This window comes from Bos taurus, chromosome 18 (genome assembly GCF_002263795.3).
Source record: "Bos taurus isolate L1 Dominette 01449 registration number 42190680 breed Hereford chromosome 18, ARS-UCD2.0, whole genome shotgun sequence".
In the NCBI taxonomy this organism is placed as follows: Eukaryota; Metazoa; Chordata; class Mammalia; order Artiodactyla; family Bovidae; genus Bos; species Bos taurus.
The window spans coordinates 17,074,697-17,090,316 of record NC_037345.1 but is presented as its reverse complement, the minus strand read 5'-3'; the positions used below and the strand labels follow the sequence as shown (position 1 = coordinate 17,090,316).

The 15,620-nt window shown below is 41.8% G+C and overlaps 1 pseudogene; it reads right to left on the bottom strand.

Annotated features, from left to right (window-relative positions):
• Positions 1-6,876: 6,876 nt before the first annotated feature.
• Positions 6,877-7,291, bottom strand: LOC104974836 (ubiquitin-conjugating enzyme E2 variant 1-like; annotated as a pseudogene).
• Between the last annotated feature and the right edge of the window lie 8,329 nt (positions 7,292-15,620).

The following is a 15,620-nucleotide window of genomic DNA, read 5'->3' as shown; positions in this document are numbered from 1 at the left end:
GAATCTCCTTCTAATTCAGGGGACATGGGGTCAATCCCTAGCTGGGCAGCTAAGATCCCACATGCCAGGGGGCAACTAAGCCTGCTCCAGCCAACTACAGAGCCCACGTGCTCTGGAGCCCACATGCTGAAACTAAAGCCCGATGCAGCCAAAAAGACAATAAATAAATATTTTTAAATAAATACACACACACACACACAGAGAGAGACGTATTTGTTTATACCTGTAATTGCTATAATTGCAAGATTCCATCATTATTATCCAGACAGTTTGGGCAATTCAAGCCAGGATCCACTTACTAGATTCAAAACTTCCAGCCCAGCTGCCTCATCCGAAGAGTGGGGATAACAATAGCACCTGCCTCACAGTTGGGTATGAAGATTCAACTAGTATAAATATGTAGGGTATTTTTATTATCTTTTTGGCTGCGCTGGGTCTATTAGCAGCATACAGGACCTTTGGTTCTCCTTTTGGCACGTGGGATCTTTAGTTGCGGCATATGGGATCTAGTTCCCAGACCAGGGATCAAACACAGGAGCCCTGCATTGGGAGTGCAGCATCTTAGCCACTGGACCAGCAAGGAAGCCCCTGTAAAGTATTTAGAATGGTATCTGGCATATAAATTTGTGCAATGTTAGTAGAATTAGTAGGATTGTGAGTATGATTATTAAAATTCTTACTATTGAAAGTTAAAATTGTGTTTTCCTCAAGGGGGCAAGGGAAGGAACTAGAAATGTAAACCCTAATTTAAGTCGGGCCCTGTCTATCACTTGCTGTGTGTCTTTAGGTGAGCCGCTTCACCTCTGTAAACTCCAGTCCACCTACCTACAAAATGGAGTGCAGTAACATCCATGACTTTTGGTCTGTTGTGAGAATTCACTGGTGTGTTGCACTTAGCACTGTGACTGGCACATATTCAACACTGAATAAGCAGTACCCACTGCTATAAGTACAACTGTACTCATCTCACATGCTAGTAGAGTAATGCTCAAAATTCTCCAAACTAGACTTCAATGTACGTGAACTGAAAACTTCCAGATGCTCAAGCTGGATTTAGAAAAGGCAGAGGAACCAGAGATCAGATTGCCAGCATCCACTGGATCATAAAAAAAGCAATGGAATTCCAGAAAAACATCTGCTTCTTTGACAATACAGAAGGCTTTGACTGTGTGGATCACAATAACCTGTGGGAAATTCTGAAAGAGATGGGAATACCAGACCACCTTACCTGCCTCCTGAGAAATCTGTATGCAGGTCAAGAAGCAACAGTTAGAACCAGACATGGAACAACAGACTGGTTCCAAATTAGGAAAGGAGTACGTCAAGGCTGTATATTGTTACCCTGCTTAATTAATTTATATCCAGAGTACATCACGCAAAATGCAGGGCTGGAAGAAGCACAAGCTGGAATCAAGATTGCTGAGAGAAATATCAATAACCTCAGATATGCAGATGACACCACCCTTATGACAGAAAATTAAGAGGAACTAAAGAGCCCCTTGGTGAAGGTGAAAGAGGAAAGTGAAAAAGTTGGCTTAAAACTGAACATTCAAAAAACTAATATTATGGTATCCTGTCCCATCACTTCATGGCAAATAGATGGGGAAACAATGGAAACAGTGACAGACTTTATTTTCTTGAGCTCCCAAATCACTGCAGATTGTGACTGTATCCATGAAATTAAAAGATGCCTGTTCCTTGGAAGAAAAAGTATGGAAAACCTAGACAGCAATATTAAAAAACAGAGGCATTACTTTGCCAACAAAGGTCCATCTAATCAAAACTGGTTTTTGCAATAATCACATATGGATGTGAGAATTGCACCATAAAGAAAGCTGAGCTCCAAAGAATTGATGCTTTTGAACTGTGGTATTGGAGAAGACTCTTGAGAGTCCCTTAGACAGCAAGGAGATCAAACCAGTCAATCCTAAAGGCAATCAGTCCTGAATACTCATTGGAAGGACTGATGCTGAAGCTGAAGCTCCAATACTTTGGCCACCTGATGTGAAGGACCAATTTATTGGAAAAGACCCTGATGCTGGGAAAGATTGAAGGCAGGAGGAGAGGGGGATGACAGAGGATGGGATGGTTGGATGGCATCACTAACTCGATGGCAATGAGTTTGAGTAAGCTCCAGGAGTTGGTGATGGACAAGGAAGCCTGACGTGCTGCAGTCCATGGGGTCGCAAAGAGTCGAAACTGAGCGACTGAGTGACTGAACTGAACTGACTGCCACCTAGCATCATTGTTGTCATTACCTCTGAACTTCAATGAGTGGCAGCAAAGCAAATTTAATTTTGAAAATATGCATATTTTATTAGGAAAATTAATAGTGTGGCCTATTATATAATTAGATATTTCCTATTTGACCCTAGTTCTGATATGACAACTGGGAGGAATGTTTGACCCATGGGTGCTATTCAACACAATTTTTAATTTAATTGACTAGTATGTTGTCTTGAATTAATTAATATTCAAGATCCATTTCCTCTTTGCATCCTCTTCTTCACTTGTCCAGGAAGGAAGGATCTCCAAGGACTGGATAGATCTGTGAACATTATTGGACTAAAGAGTGGAGACACTCCGTATTAGGTGGTGAGAGGGGTAAGGAGGCCAGCTCTGATACCCAGCCCCCTCCTCACCTCCTGCCACCTCACCTCCTCCTCAGCATCCCACATGGCACCAGCCCTGACACAGGACTAGGTCAGCCTGGTGCCAGGCACTGGAGACTAGTGTTTTCTTTTTTCACTGCCAGTCCCTCTTGCCAGTCTTCTGGCTCTGGATGGAGGGGATGGGTCAGCCTTTCTTCTTTATATTAAAAACTGATCAGGCTTCCCTGGTAGTACAGTGGTTGAGAATCTGCCTGCTGATGCAGGGGACATGGGTTCAATCCCTGTTCTGGGACGATCCCACATGCCTCGTGGTGACTACACTAGTGAGCCCACACGCAGCAGCTACTGAAGCCCATGCACCCAGGGTCCATGCTCCACAAGAGAAGCCACCAGAATGAGTAGCCCATGCATCACAGCTAGAGAGTAGTCCCTGCTTCCTGCAACTAGAGAAAGCCTGCACAAATCAATGAAGACCCAGTGCAGCCAAAAATAAATAAATAGTTTAAAAGAAAAGAATTAAGCCTTCAGTCTTCACACTGAGGGACCACAGAGGCAAAGCAAGACCCACACTGCCCTCCATTTCCACGGTGTCTGTGCGAAAGGGCTGGCCTGTGTTGTCCAGCTCAGCTTGCCAGAGTCCTCTGCATTGGGAGGTAGTGCCAGTTCCCATCTCATTGTTCATTTCCTCAGGGTTCCTGGTGGCTCTGACAGTAAGGAGTCTGCCTGCAATGCAGGCGACCTGAGTTCAATCCCTGGGTCGGGAAGATCCCCTGGAGAAGAAAATGACAACCCACTCCAGTATTCTTGCCTGGGAAATTCCATGGATGAGCCTGGTGGGCTACAGTCCATAGGGTCACAGAGTCAGACACAACTGAGTGACTTCACTTCCACTTCACTTTTCTGGGGGGGAAGGAGCAAGTGGAATTTGGGTTTTCTTGTCTTCTTGGCCAAACTTCACCTTCACACTATCTCTCATTAGGCTATATGACAGAATGAATAAACAGACGAATATTTATACATTTATCACAGTGCCGACCTCAGGTAGCGTATCCTCTGACTTCGGGGGCACACCAGGCACTCTCCAGTGCTCTCTTTTCACTTAGAGACAGAGAGGACCACAGGGTCCACGTGATGCAGCTACAAGAAAGTGGTGACTCTGGCTCCCTGAGTGTCTGTGTGGAGGAGCCCCTTCCAGCCCACACGGCCCAGGGTTGGTTATTAACACAGCATAGCTCAGACCATCCGGACTCTGTGGCTCAGGTGTGAAAGCAACATGGCTTAATTTCAAAGACATGCTGCACGTTGAGTATCAATAATCAGTATCAATCTCCTGAGAGTCAAAATGTCTAGTTTGTTTTAACTTCTTAACATATAGATATATGTATTTATTTGGCTGTGTTGGGTCTTAGTTGGGGCATGAGGGATCTTTCATCGTGGCGCTCGGGGGTCTCTCTAGTTGTGGGGCACAGGCTCCAGAGCGCGTGGCCTCAGTAGTTAAAGCAAGCAGGCTGACTTTCTCAGTGGCACGTGGAGATCTTGGTTCCCTGACCAGTGATCAAACTCTGCATTGGAAGGTGGGTTCTTAGCCACCAGGCCACCAGGGAAGTCCCAAGGCTGTCTTAATTTCTTAAATTACATTGTTCTAGGATCCTAGGGATCATGACTGCTGAAGAGATAGGTCCTAGCAATCAAAATATAGCAGTCAGGAGAGGGGGGGAAAAGTGGATATCACCAAAAAAAGAGAAGCAACATAATAAAAATTGTATTCTTGGAAGACATTTTTGTTGTAACATGAAGATATATTGGAGGAGGTAGTGACTTGAAGGGCGGAGAACAAATAAGGCTAGGAATAAGAAAGATACAGGGGGAAGAGGCCATAAAATGGTGGCACTATGAGAATCACGGAAGATGATGGGAAGGGGGCCCTGGAGACTCCAGGCAGCCACGTGAACTTTGACCTTCCCTTTGCCCGTAGTCCTAGTGTCCCCAAATTACTTAGCTTCTCTTTATCTTCGCTTTCCTTGCCATCCCCACAAATGTAAGCAAGCCTAACCATTTTAAGCAAAGCACCACCTTTCTCAGCTGATAAAAAAAAAAAAAAAAACAAACTTGTTACTCATCATAGATCCACCTAGTCTTGGATCCTATCTCCTCCTCTTTTATTAAAACATATATATTAGTGCACAGTTTTTTATTACATTAAAATCAAGTAATGGTCTGACAATAAAAAGATTGTTTATGGAATACTGTTATGTTCATCTTTACTTATAGGATGTTAAACCCTTAGAACTAAGGTTTTTTCCCAGAAAAAGATTCATGGAAACATCAATTGTTTTTCAGACTTGACAGTTGTTGCTTCAAAAGGTAATTTTACACAAATACTAAATTAAAAAAAAAAAAAAAACCCTTAGAACACAACGAATCACTTTTATTTCGATATGCATCCACATTTTAGAATTTCACGGTCCTAAACAGAAAATTGAAAAACACAGCAATTTACCAGGAATTTCAGGGATCTGCCATGCACACTGGGTTCTTTTTTCATCTATGCTGAGGACCATGAGAAGCAGCAGCACCAAAACGAAAAAGTATGCACTGAATTCAAGGCTCTTTTTGTTCCAGTTGTCAGATTCCAAACTAAACCCAAATGGATTGCAAGTATGACCATACAAGAGCACTGTTTAAAACATCTTCAATTTTTAAAAGCAAAAGCCATTACTGGAAAAGAAAACAATGCATTCAGAGGGATCATGTGTGCTTACGAGTGTCTTCTGTGGCCTTTCTTCCAGTTTAACCACCAAGGACTTTGAGAGCTGGCAGGTCTGAGTAACCCTGGTGACTATTCTTCTCACTTTATCAAAACCTGAGCTAGAAAAACCTGCATCAGCGGATGATGACAGCAGAGGGTGGCAGGGCTGAGAACCTAACATTCATTTCCCAGGCTGGTGGAGAGTAAATAAGTGTGGTTCCAAAATTAAATGAGGGAGGTCAGAGACTCTTTCCAACCTTACCTGATGGTGTCCATCCAAAGCAAGGAGGTGTCATGGAAAGTGTTGGGTGGCGACATTGCCAAAAGGGAACTTGAGGAGGAGGAAGGAAAAGTCATCACCCCTCATAAAAGTTGGGGGAGGAGATATGGAGAAAGCTAGCACAACTGAGAGACTTCCCTTTCACTTTTCACTTCCATGCTTTGGAGAAGGAAATGGCAACCCACTCCAGTGTTCTTGCCTGGAGAATCCCAGGGACAGGGGAGCCTGGTGGGCTGCCGTCTATGGGGTTGCACAGAGTCGGACATGACTGAAGCGACTTAGCAGCAGGAATTCCTGAAGGGAGCAGAGGGGGTAACAGTCTATGCTTTGCCCAAGGGTGATAGTACAGAGTGGGGAAAAGGATGATGGCTCAGAAGAAGGAGCATCATTTAAGACAAAGAAAGAAACCAGGGGTGCAGAAGAAGCACACACACACACCCAGCAGCAGTCACACAGGCTATGACCTGAAATCTTCACCTCTACTCTAACAAGCCACCCCAAGCTGGAGGGCTGTTGCAGGGAGGGAAGGAAGTAGGGGAAGGGAAGGGAGAGAAGGCAGAGACCCTAGGCCAGGTAATCAACAGCAAGGGGATTATGTGATGTGTCTTTTCACGGTTGAGTCAGATGTGCCTCACCAGTTATAATGAGAATCAGTGTAAATATACCTTCTTGATCCCAGAAGTTCAACTATGTGGAAAGTGGTTACACTTGACAGGATGATACTTTATAGCACAACTTCAGTTCAGTTCAGTTCAGTTCAGTCGCTCAGTCGTGTCCGACTCTTTGCGACCCCATGAATTGCAGCATGCCAGCTTAGGTATTTCAAATCAACAAAAAATTAGCATCATTTGCAGTAACTTAAGACAAACTGCCTTTGAATGGGGGTTTCCTTTCCAGTGGACTTCCCTGGTGGCTCAGATGGTAAAGAATCTGCCTGCAGTGCAGGAGACCCAGGTTCAATCCCTGGGTCGGGAAGATCCCTGGAAAGAAAATGGCAGCCCACTCCAGTATTCTTGCCTGGAGAATTCCATGGACAGAGGAATTCTTTCCAGTACTTTGAGGTCTGTAAGACTTATCTAGAAAATTTACTCCTATGGAAAATGTTTGCAACCCTATGAACTGTAGCCCACCAGGCTCTTCCGTCCATGGAATTTTCCAGGCAAGAATACTGGAATGGGTTGCCATTTCCTCCTTCATGGGTTGGGAATCTTCCCAACCCAGGGATCAAACCCGCATCTCTTGCACTCCTGCCTTGGCAGGTGGATTCTTTCCCACTAGCACCACTTGTGGAAAATGAAGACTGCTTCAATCAAATAGGGGTTATAGGGGAGGGCCTGTGGTTTTTCTTTTTGATTAATTGCTGTAACACTGTCCTTCAAGGGGCTGAGGGAGTTTCACATTTTCTTTAGACATCATTAGACGCTGAGGCTCTTGCAGGACAACTTTGATGCTCTATGAATTCTGCCATTTTGCTAGCAGGGATATGACTCTTGGGCCCACCACTCCATTAGAAATATTAACTCCATTCATATTTTTGCTATAAATCTTACAAAAGGGATAGTGCTTTGGGTATTTATGTACACATTCTATTTTAAGGCTGTATATTCACGTTTCATAGAGTCCGAGCTCATGGTGGCTGCCATCTTGCATTGCTGTTGCTCTCTCCTCCTCTTTACTGGAGATTCTGAGAGCTTTCAACTTTCTATTTTGACAGATTCTGCTAACAGAGGTGAATAATAGTAGGAAGGGAAAGCTCCCTTCTGAGAGGAAAAAAAATTTCCAACATAGAGAAATGCCTATCTTTTCCCTCAAACCATTTCTCCTGGTACCTGAGTGGGAATAATATATGGAGTCTGAATCATAGGTCCAGCTGACTTCAATAAAGACAGGAATACTTTTAGAATTGAAGCCACATGTTATAATGGTGGAGGAAAAGAGGGTAAGAAGTGACTCCCTCCTGACTTTGTGAAGCTTGCATATTTACCACCAGATTTAATTTACTGATACATGAGAAAGAAACTTCTATAATATCTCTTCAAAGTATTCTTATCTTCGGTTTTCAGTTATTCGTGGATAAGTCTAATTTTTATCAGTACCATGGGGCTTCCTACTTTCCCCACTCTTTATTGAAGACGGAAGTGAAATATATGAACTGACCTTTCATATCACACAGTTAATAGGAAGCAAAACAGCATAAACCCAGATCTCTCTGACTCTGAGCCTAAGCTCTTTCCACAGTACCACAGAGCTGCTCTGCCTAGCATTTTGATAAGCAAAGAACAGCACACCTGAGGTGAGCACAAAGTACCAAAAGCAGGGAAATCTCCTGGGGTTAGTGAGTAGCTTTTGTAAAGCTATAATCTATTATAAAAACAAAGGGAAAACTGCCCTAAATGAAATTCTTTCAGATATAAGTAAGAGAATTTCAACTCAAACTCTATTAAGCAAAAGGAAACTAATTACTCCAATGAACTGGTTAGTGTCGGGATTTGCCACCTTCATGCACATGTGAATCAAGGGACTTAATGCTCTGTCTTGCATCTTCTCTATCTTTATCTCTGTCTCTTTGTCCTTCACCTATCGGGCTGATTTCATTTGCTCCTACAGCAGTAAATCTTTCTCCATTAGGCAAAGGAAGATGGTCCTTAACAGTCCCAAATTTACATTCTCCCAGCCTAACACACTTAGACAAAAGAGCATCCCTTTGTCTCAGTATCTACATATCAGTCCCAAAGAAGACCATGATTGACATTATCTACCTCTGGAACAATCACTATTGCTGTGAAATGAGGTACCAAGACTGGCCAGCCAGGGTGGGTGAGTAGGAATGGAGTAAAGGGTAGAGAGGTATATTTCCATTAGAATGTAGTGGGGGGAGATGGTTTCCAAAAGAAAAAACATAAGAGCAGGAAAAACATCATATATTCACTCCAGGAGTCACTAAATATTTTTGAGCAAGGGAGTAACAAAATGAAACAAGAAATAAATAAATAAAAATAAACATGAATGCCCTGAACAGATGGGTTGGTGGGTAAAAAGAAGGAAGCTTTTAGAATAATCAGGAAGAGAGTAATGAAGGGCTTAGCCAGAGGAATGTGAAAGTGAAGTGAAGTGAAGTGAAGTCACTCAGTGTCCGACTCTTTGCGACCCCATGGACTGTAGCCTACCAGGCTCCTCCCTCCATGGGATTCTCCCGGCAAGAGTCCTGGAGTGGGTTGCCATTTCCTCCTCCAGGGGATCTTCCCGACCCAGGGATCGAGCCCAGGTCTCCCACATTGGAGGTGGACGCTTTAACCTCTGAGCCACCAGGGAAGCCCAACCAGAGGGATGGTAGTACACAATAAAAAATGTCAGCCCCATTTCTACTTCCAGTTGTGAGGGAATAACAGTCTAGACTAACCCCTCATCACAAACAATTGGGAAACTATACAAAATATATTTTCAGATATTGGACACAGGCAACAAAACACTGTGATCCCTGAGAGAAGGGAAATAAACAAGGTAAATTCCACCATCACCCTAACTTCCTGTCTGGAGTCAATTTCTGGATTGTGGTGAAGGGAAGGGGAACCTAAATAGAGAGAACAGAGGGTATTATTGAATTGAGGAGTCAAAGATCAGCATTTGAGGGAGCTGAGTTATCTAAAATTTGTAGGGCAGAATGTCAAAAAAGAGGAAACTATCACAAAATGAGGTCTAAATATCTGCACAGAGATTCCCTTGATTCTTTGTTCAAATAACAACCTATATATGGTGAAACTCGATAAAGCTGGGCAAAGGATAAACTCTGGGGAAAGAATAATCATTAAAGAGCTATAGGCTAAATAATTTGCAGAGCTCACTTTGGACCTGGAATCATTCAAGTTCTCACCAGCAATAGTGGAGAGACCTTACTGAATCACAGAATCTTTAGTAGAAGGCAAAAAAAAAAAAAAGGTGTCTTAGTAGTGGAGCTAAACTAACCCTGGAGGAAAGGTCAGTGTTAAGTCACCCTTAAATAGTTCAAAAACAAGCATCAAAACAATCAAGCTAACCTGGAGTAACTTAACTGCCTTCCAGAAAAAAGTCCAAAACTCTTTAAGAGATTACAGAAAATGCACCACTCAATGCATAATATGCAACATCTAGCATTCAATAAAAAATTACTAGACATCTGTAGAAATGTGATCCATAAAGAAAGAAAAAAATCAATAAAAACATATGTATAAATGACAAAAATTACATATTTAACAAGTTCCTAAAACAATTCTTGAAAATACATTCAGAGTGCTTAAGTAGTTAAAGAAAAACATTAACATGGTGAGAACTGAGTGGAAATTATAAAAAAAGAATCAAACGGACCTACCAAACATGAAAACTACAAATCACAATAAGAAAAACTTCACTGGATGGAAATAAGTGCATACTAGACACTGCAGAAGAAAAGAACTATGAAGTTGAAATCATAATAATAGAAACAGAAATGGTAAATATTAAAGGCTTTTTTCTCATTTTTAAAATTTCTTTAAAGGTAATTGTTTGAACCAAAAATAATAATATATTTGGGGATTTATAACATATATAGAGGTAAAATATCTGTGCAAAGAATGGGAGGAGGAGAGGGAAGTATAGCGTTGTAAGATTCTTACATTGTACATAAGTCTGCAATGTTACTTTTGTTCATTTAATTTTAAATACTAAAACAACCACATAAAAAATATCTAAGGGACATCCCTGGTGGTCCAGTGGAAGCCCAGGTTCAATCCCTTGTTAAGGAACAAGATTCCACACGTACAACTAAGAGTTTGCATGCCATAACTAAAGATTCCACATGCCACAAGTCTAAAAAGATCCCATGTGTGCGTGTGTGCATGCTAAGTCACTTCAGTCATGTCTTTGCAACTCTTTGCAACCTATGGAGGTAGCCCACCAGGCTCCTCTGTCCATGGGATTCTCCAGGCAAGAGTATTGGAATGGTTTGCCATTTCCCTCTGCAGCAGATCTTCCTGACCCAGTGATTGACCCCAGGTCTCCAGCACTGCAAGCAGATTATTTACCATCTGAGCTACCAGAGAAGCCCAAAAGATCCCACATGCTGCAACAAAGATCCAGGAAAGCCAAACGAATAAATAATTTTTTTTTAATATGTAAAAGATGTTTAGCTAATTAGCCAATACAGTGGAAGTGAGAAATAGATTTAAGGGCCTAGATCAAATAGATAGAGTTCCTGATGAGCTATGGCATGAGGTTCGTGACACTGTACAGGAGATAGGGATCAAAACTATTCCCATGGAAAAGAAATGCAAAAAAGCAAAATGGCTGTCTGGGGGGAGGCCTTACAAATAGCTATGAAAAGAAGAGAAGCGAAAAGCAAAGGAGAAAAGGAAAGATATAAACATCTGAATGCAGAGGTTCAAAGAATAGCAAGAAGAGATAAGAAAGCCTTCTTCACCGATCAATGCAAAGAAATAGAGGAAAACAACAGAATGGGAAAGACTAGGGATCTCTTCAAGAAAATCAGAAATACCAAAGGAAGATTTCATGCAAAGATGGGCTCGGTAAAGGACAGAAATGGTATGGACCTAAAAGAAGCAGAAGATATTAAGAAGAGATGGCAAGAATACACAGAAGAACTGTACAAAAAAGATCTTCATGACCCAGATAATCACGATGGTGTGATCACTGACCTAGAGCCAGACATCCTGGAATGTGAAGTCAAGGGGGCCTTAGAAAGTATCGCTACAAACAAAGCTAGTGGAGGTGATGGAATTCCAGTGGAGCTAGTCCAAATCCTGAAAAATGATGCTATGAAAGTGCTGCACTCAATATGCCAGCAAATTTGGAAAACACAGCAGTGGCCACAGGACTGGAAAAGGTCAGTTTTCATTCCAATCCCAAAGAAAGGCAATGCCAAAGAATGCTCAAACGACCACACAATTGCACTCATCCCACACGCTAGTAAAGTAATGCTTAAAATTCTCCAAGCCAGGCTTCAGCAATATGTGAACCGTGAACTTCCTGATGTTCAAGCTGGTTTTAGAAAAGGCAGAGGAACCAGAGATCAAATTGCCAACATCCGCTGGATCATGGAAAAAGCAAGAGAGTTCCAGAAAAAACATCTATTTCTGCTTTATTGACTATGCCAAAGCCTTTGACTGTGTGGATCACAATAAACTGTGGAAAATTCTGAAAGAGATGGGAATACCAGACCACTTAATCTGCCTCTTGAGAAATCTGTATGCAAGTCAGGAAGCAACAGTTAGAACTGGACATGGAACAACAGACTGGTTCCAAATAGGAAAAGGAGTACGTCAAGGCTGTATATTGTCACCCTGTTTATTTAACTTTTATGCAGAGTACATAATGAGAAACGCTGGATTGGAAGAAACACAAGCTGGAATCAAGATTGGCAGGAGAAATATCAATAACCTCAGATATGCAGATGACACAACCCTTATGGCAGAAAATGAAGAGGAACTAAAAAGCCTCTTGATGAAGGTGAAAGTCGAGAGTGAAAAAGTTGGCTTAAAGCTCAACATTCAGAAAACAAAGATCAAGGCATCCGGTCCCACTACTTCATGGGAAATAGATGGGGAAACAGTGGAAACAGTGTCAGACTTTATTTTTCTGGGCTCCAAAATCACTGCACATGGTGACTGCAGCCATGAAATTAAAAGACACTTACTCCTTGGAAGGAAAGTTATGACCAACCTAGATAGCATATTCAAAAGCAGACACATTACTTTGCCAACAAAGGTCTGTCTAGTCAAGGCTGTGGTTTTTCCAGTGGTCATGTATGGATGTGAGAGTTGGACTGTGAAGAAAGCTGAGCACCGAAGAATTGATGCTTTTGAAGTGTGGTGTTGGAGAAGACTCTTGAGAGTCCCTTGGACTGCAAGGAGATCCAACCAGTCCATTCTGAAGGAGATCAGCCCTGGGTGTTCTTTGGAAGGAATGATGCTAAAGCTGAAACTCCAGTACTCTGGCCACCTCATGCGAAGAGTTAACTCATTGGAAAGACTCTGATGCCGGGAGGGATTGGGGGCAAGAGGAGAAGTGGACGACAGAGGATGAGATGGCTGGATGGCATCACTGACTCGATGGATGTGAGTCTGAGTGAACTCTGGGAGTTGGTGATGGACAGGGAGGCCTGGCGTGCTGTGATTCATGGGGTCGAAAAGAGTCAGACATGACTGAGTGACTGATCTGATCTGATCTGAGAATAAAATGGAATGTTAGAAGACAATCCAAAAGAAGTTAAGAAAGGAGGGGAGAAGGAATAAAGAGTAGATGAGGGAAATAGAAAATAAATATCAAGCTGGTAGACTGAAATCCAGTTTTTTAAATTACTACATTAAATTGAAACAGTATAAGCATTTCAATTAAAGGCAGTTTGCCAAATTGGATTTAAAAAACAAAAACAAAGAAAAACATAATCCAACTATATGATGAATTCAAGAAACTCACTTTAAATACTAAAATACAAAGTGTAAGTGTAAAAAGTATAGTAAAATATATATAGTGTAAGCAATAATAATAATAAAAGTTAGAATGGCTTTGTTAATATCAAACAAAGTAAACATCAGATCAAAGACTATTCAGTTCAGTTCAGTTGCTCAGTCGTGTCCAACTCTTTGTGACCCCATGAATCGCAGCACGCCAGGCTCCCTGTCCATCACCAACTCCTGGAGTTCACTCAGACTCACATCCATTGAGTCAGTGATGCCATCCAGCCATCTCATTCTCTGTCGTCCACTTCTCCTCCTGCCCCCAATCCCTCCCCGCATCAGAGTCTTTTCCAGTGAGTCAACTCTTCACATGAGGTGGCCAAAGTACTGGAGTTTCAGCTTTAGCATCATTCCTTCCAAAGAAATCCCAGGGCTGATCTCCTTCAGAATGGACTGGTTGGATCTCCTTGCAGTCCAAGGGACTCTCAAGAGTCTTCTCCAACACCACACTTCAAAGGCATCAATTCTTCAGTGCTCAGCTTTCTTCACAGTCCAACTCTCACATCCATACATGACCACAGGAAAAACCATAGCCTTGACTAGACAGACTTTTGTTGGCAAAGTAACGTCTCTGCTTTTGAATATGCTATCTAGGTTGGCCATAACTTTTCTTCCAAGGAGTAAGCGTCTTTTAATTTCGTGGCTGCAGTCACCATCTGCAGTGATTTTGGAGCCCAGAAAAATAAAGTCTGACACTGTTTCCACTGTTTCCCCATCTATTTCCCATGAAATGTTGGGAACTTACCAGGGATTAAAAGGAATAGTTCATAATGATAGTCAATCTATCAAGAATATGTAACAATACTCAATTTAAGTACAAATTGATAATAGAGCTTCAAAATATATATAGCAATAACTAACAGAATTAAAAACAGAATAATCCATGATTACAACTGGGTATTTCAACACAGCTTTTCTCAGTAATTAATAGAACTGGACAGTAAATCAATAGGGCCACAGAACACTTAACACTTTCAATCAGCTTGACACAGTTGACATTTACAGGGGAAAACAATAGAATGGGGAAGACTAGAGATCTCTTCAAGGAAACTGGAGAGATCGAGGAAACAGTTCATGCAAAGATGGTCACAACAAAGGATAGAAATAACAAGGACCTAACAGAAGAGAAGAGATTAAAAAAGAGATGGCAAGAATACACATAAGAACTATACAAAAAAGATCTTCATGACCCAGATAAACACAATGGTGTGGTCACTCACGTAGAGACAGACATCCTGGAGTCTGAATTCAAGTGGGTCTTAGGAAACATTACTACGAACAAAGGTAGTGGAGGTGATGGAATTCCAGCTTAGCTATTTAAACCCTAAAAGATGATGCTATTAAAGCGCTGGACTCAATATGCCAGAAAACTTGGAAAATTCAGCAGTGGACACAAGACTGGAAAAGGTAAGTTTTCATTTCAATCTCAAAGAAGGGCAATGGCAAAGAATGTTCAAATTACCTCACAATTGTGTTCATTTCTCATGCTAGTAATGTTTAAAATCCTTCAAGCTAGCTAGGCTTCAGATTCATGAAACAGAACTTCCAGATGTACAAGCTGGGTTTAGAAAAAGCAGAAGAACCAGAGATCAAATTGCCAACATGTATTGGATCATAGAGAAAGCAAGGGAATTCCATAAAAATATCTACTTCTGCTTCTTTGACAACACCGAAGCCTTTGACTGTGTGGATCACAACAACCTGTGGGAAATTCTTAAAGAGATGGGACTACCAGACCACCTTACCTGTCTCCTGAGAAACCTGTATACAGGTCAAGAAGCAACAGAATCTTACATGGAACAACTGACTGGTTCAAAATTTGGAAAGGAGTATGACAAGACTGTATATTGTCACCCTGTGTATTTAATTTCTATGCAGACTTGTTGGTCAGTCACGTCCAACTCTGTGCGACTCCATGGACTGCAGTATGCCAGGCTTCCCAGTCTTTCACTATCTCCCAGAGTTTGTTCAAACTCACATCCTCTGAGTCAGTGATGCCATCCAACCATCTCATCCTCTGTCTCCCCTTTCTCCTCCTGCCTTCAATCTTTCCCAGCATCAGGATCTTTTCTAATGAATCAGCTCTTTGCATCAGGTGGCCAAAGTATAGGAGCTTTAGCTTCAGCATCAGTCCTTCCAATGAATGTTTAAGGTTGATTTCCTTTAAGATTAACTGGTTTGACTTCTGTGTGCAAAATGATGTCTCTGCTTTTTTAATATTCTATATAGATTTGTCATAGTTTTCCTTCCAAGAAGCAAGTGTCTTTTTAATTTCAAGGCTGTAGTCACTGTCCTCAGAGATTTGGGAGCCAAATAAAATAAAATCTACCACTGCATCCATGTTTTCCCTTTATATTTGCCATGAAGTGGTGGAACTGGATGCCAGTTTTTTGAATGTTAAGTTTTAAGCCAGCTTTTCACTCCCCTTTTTCACCCTCATCAAGAGAATCTTTGAGAATCTGGAGTGGTGGCTGTGCTGTGCTGGAGCAGCT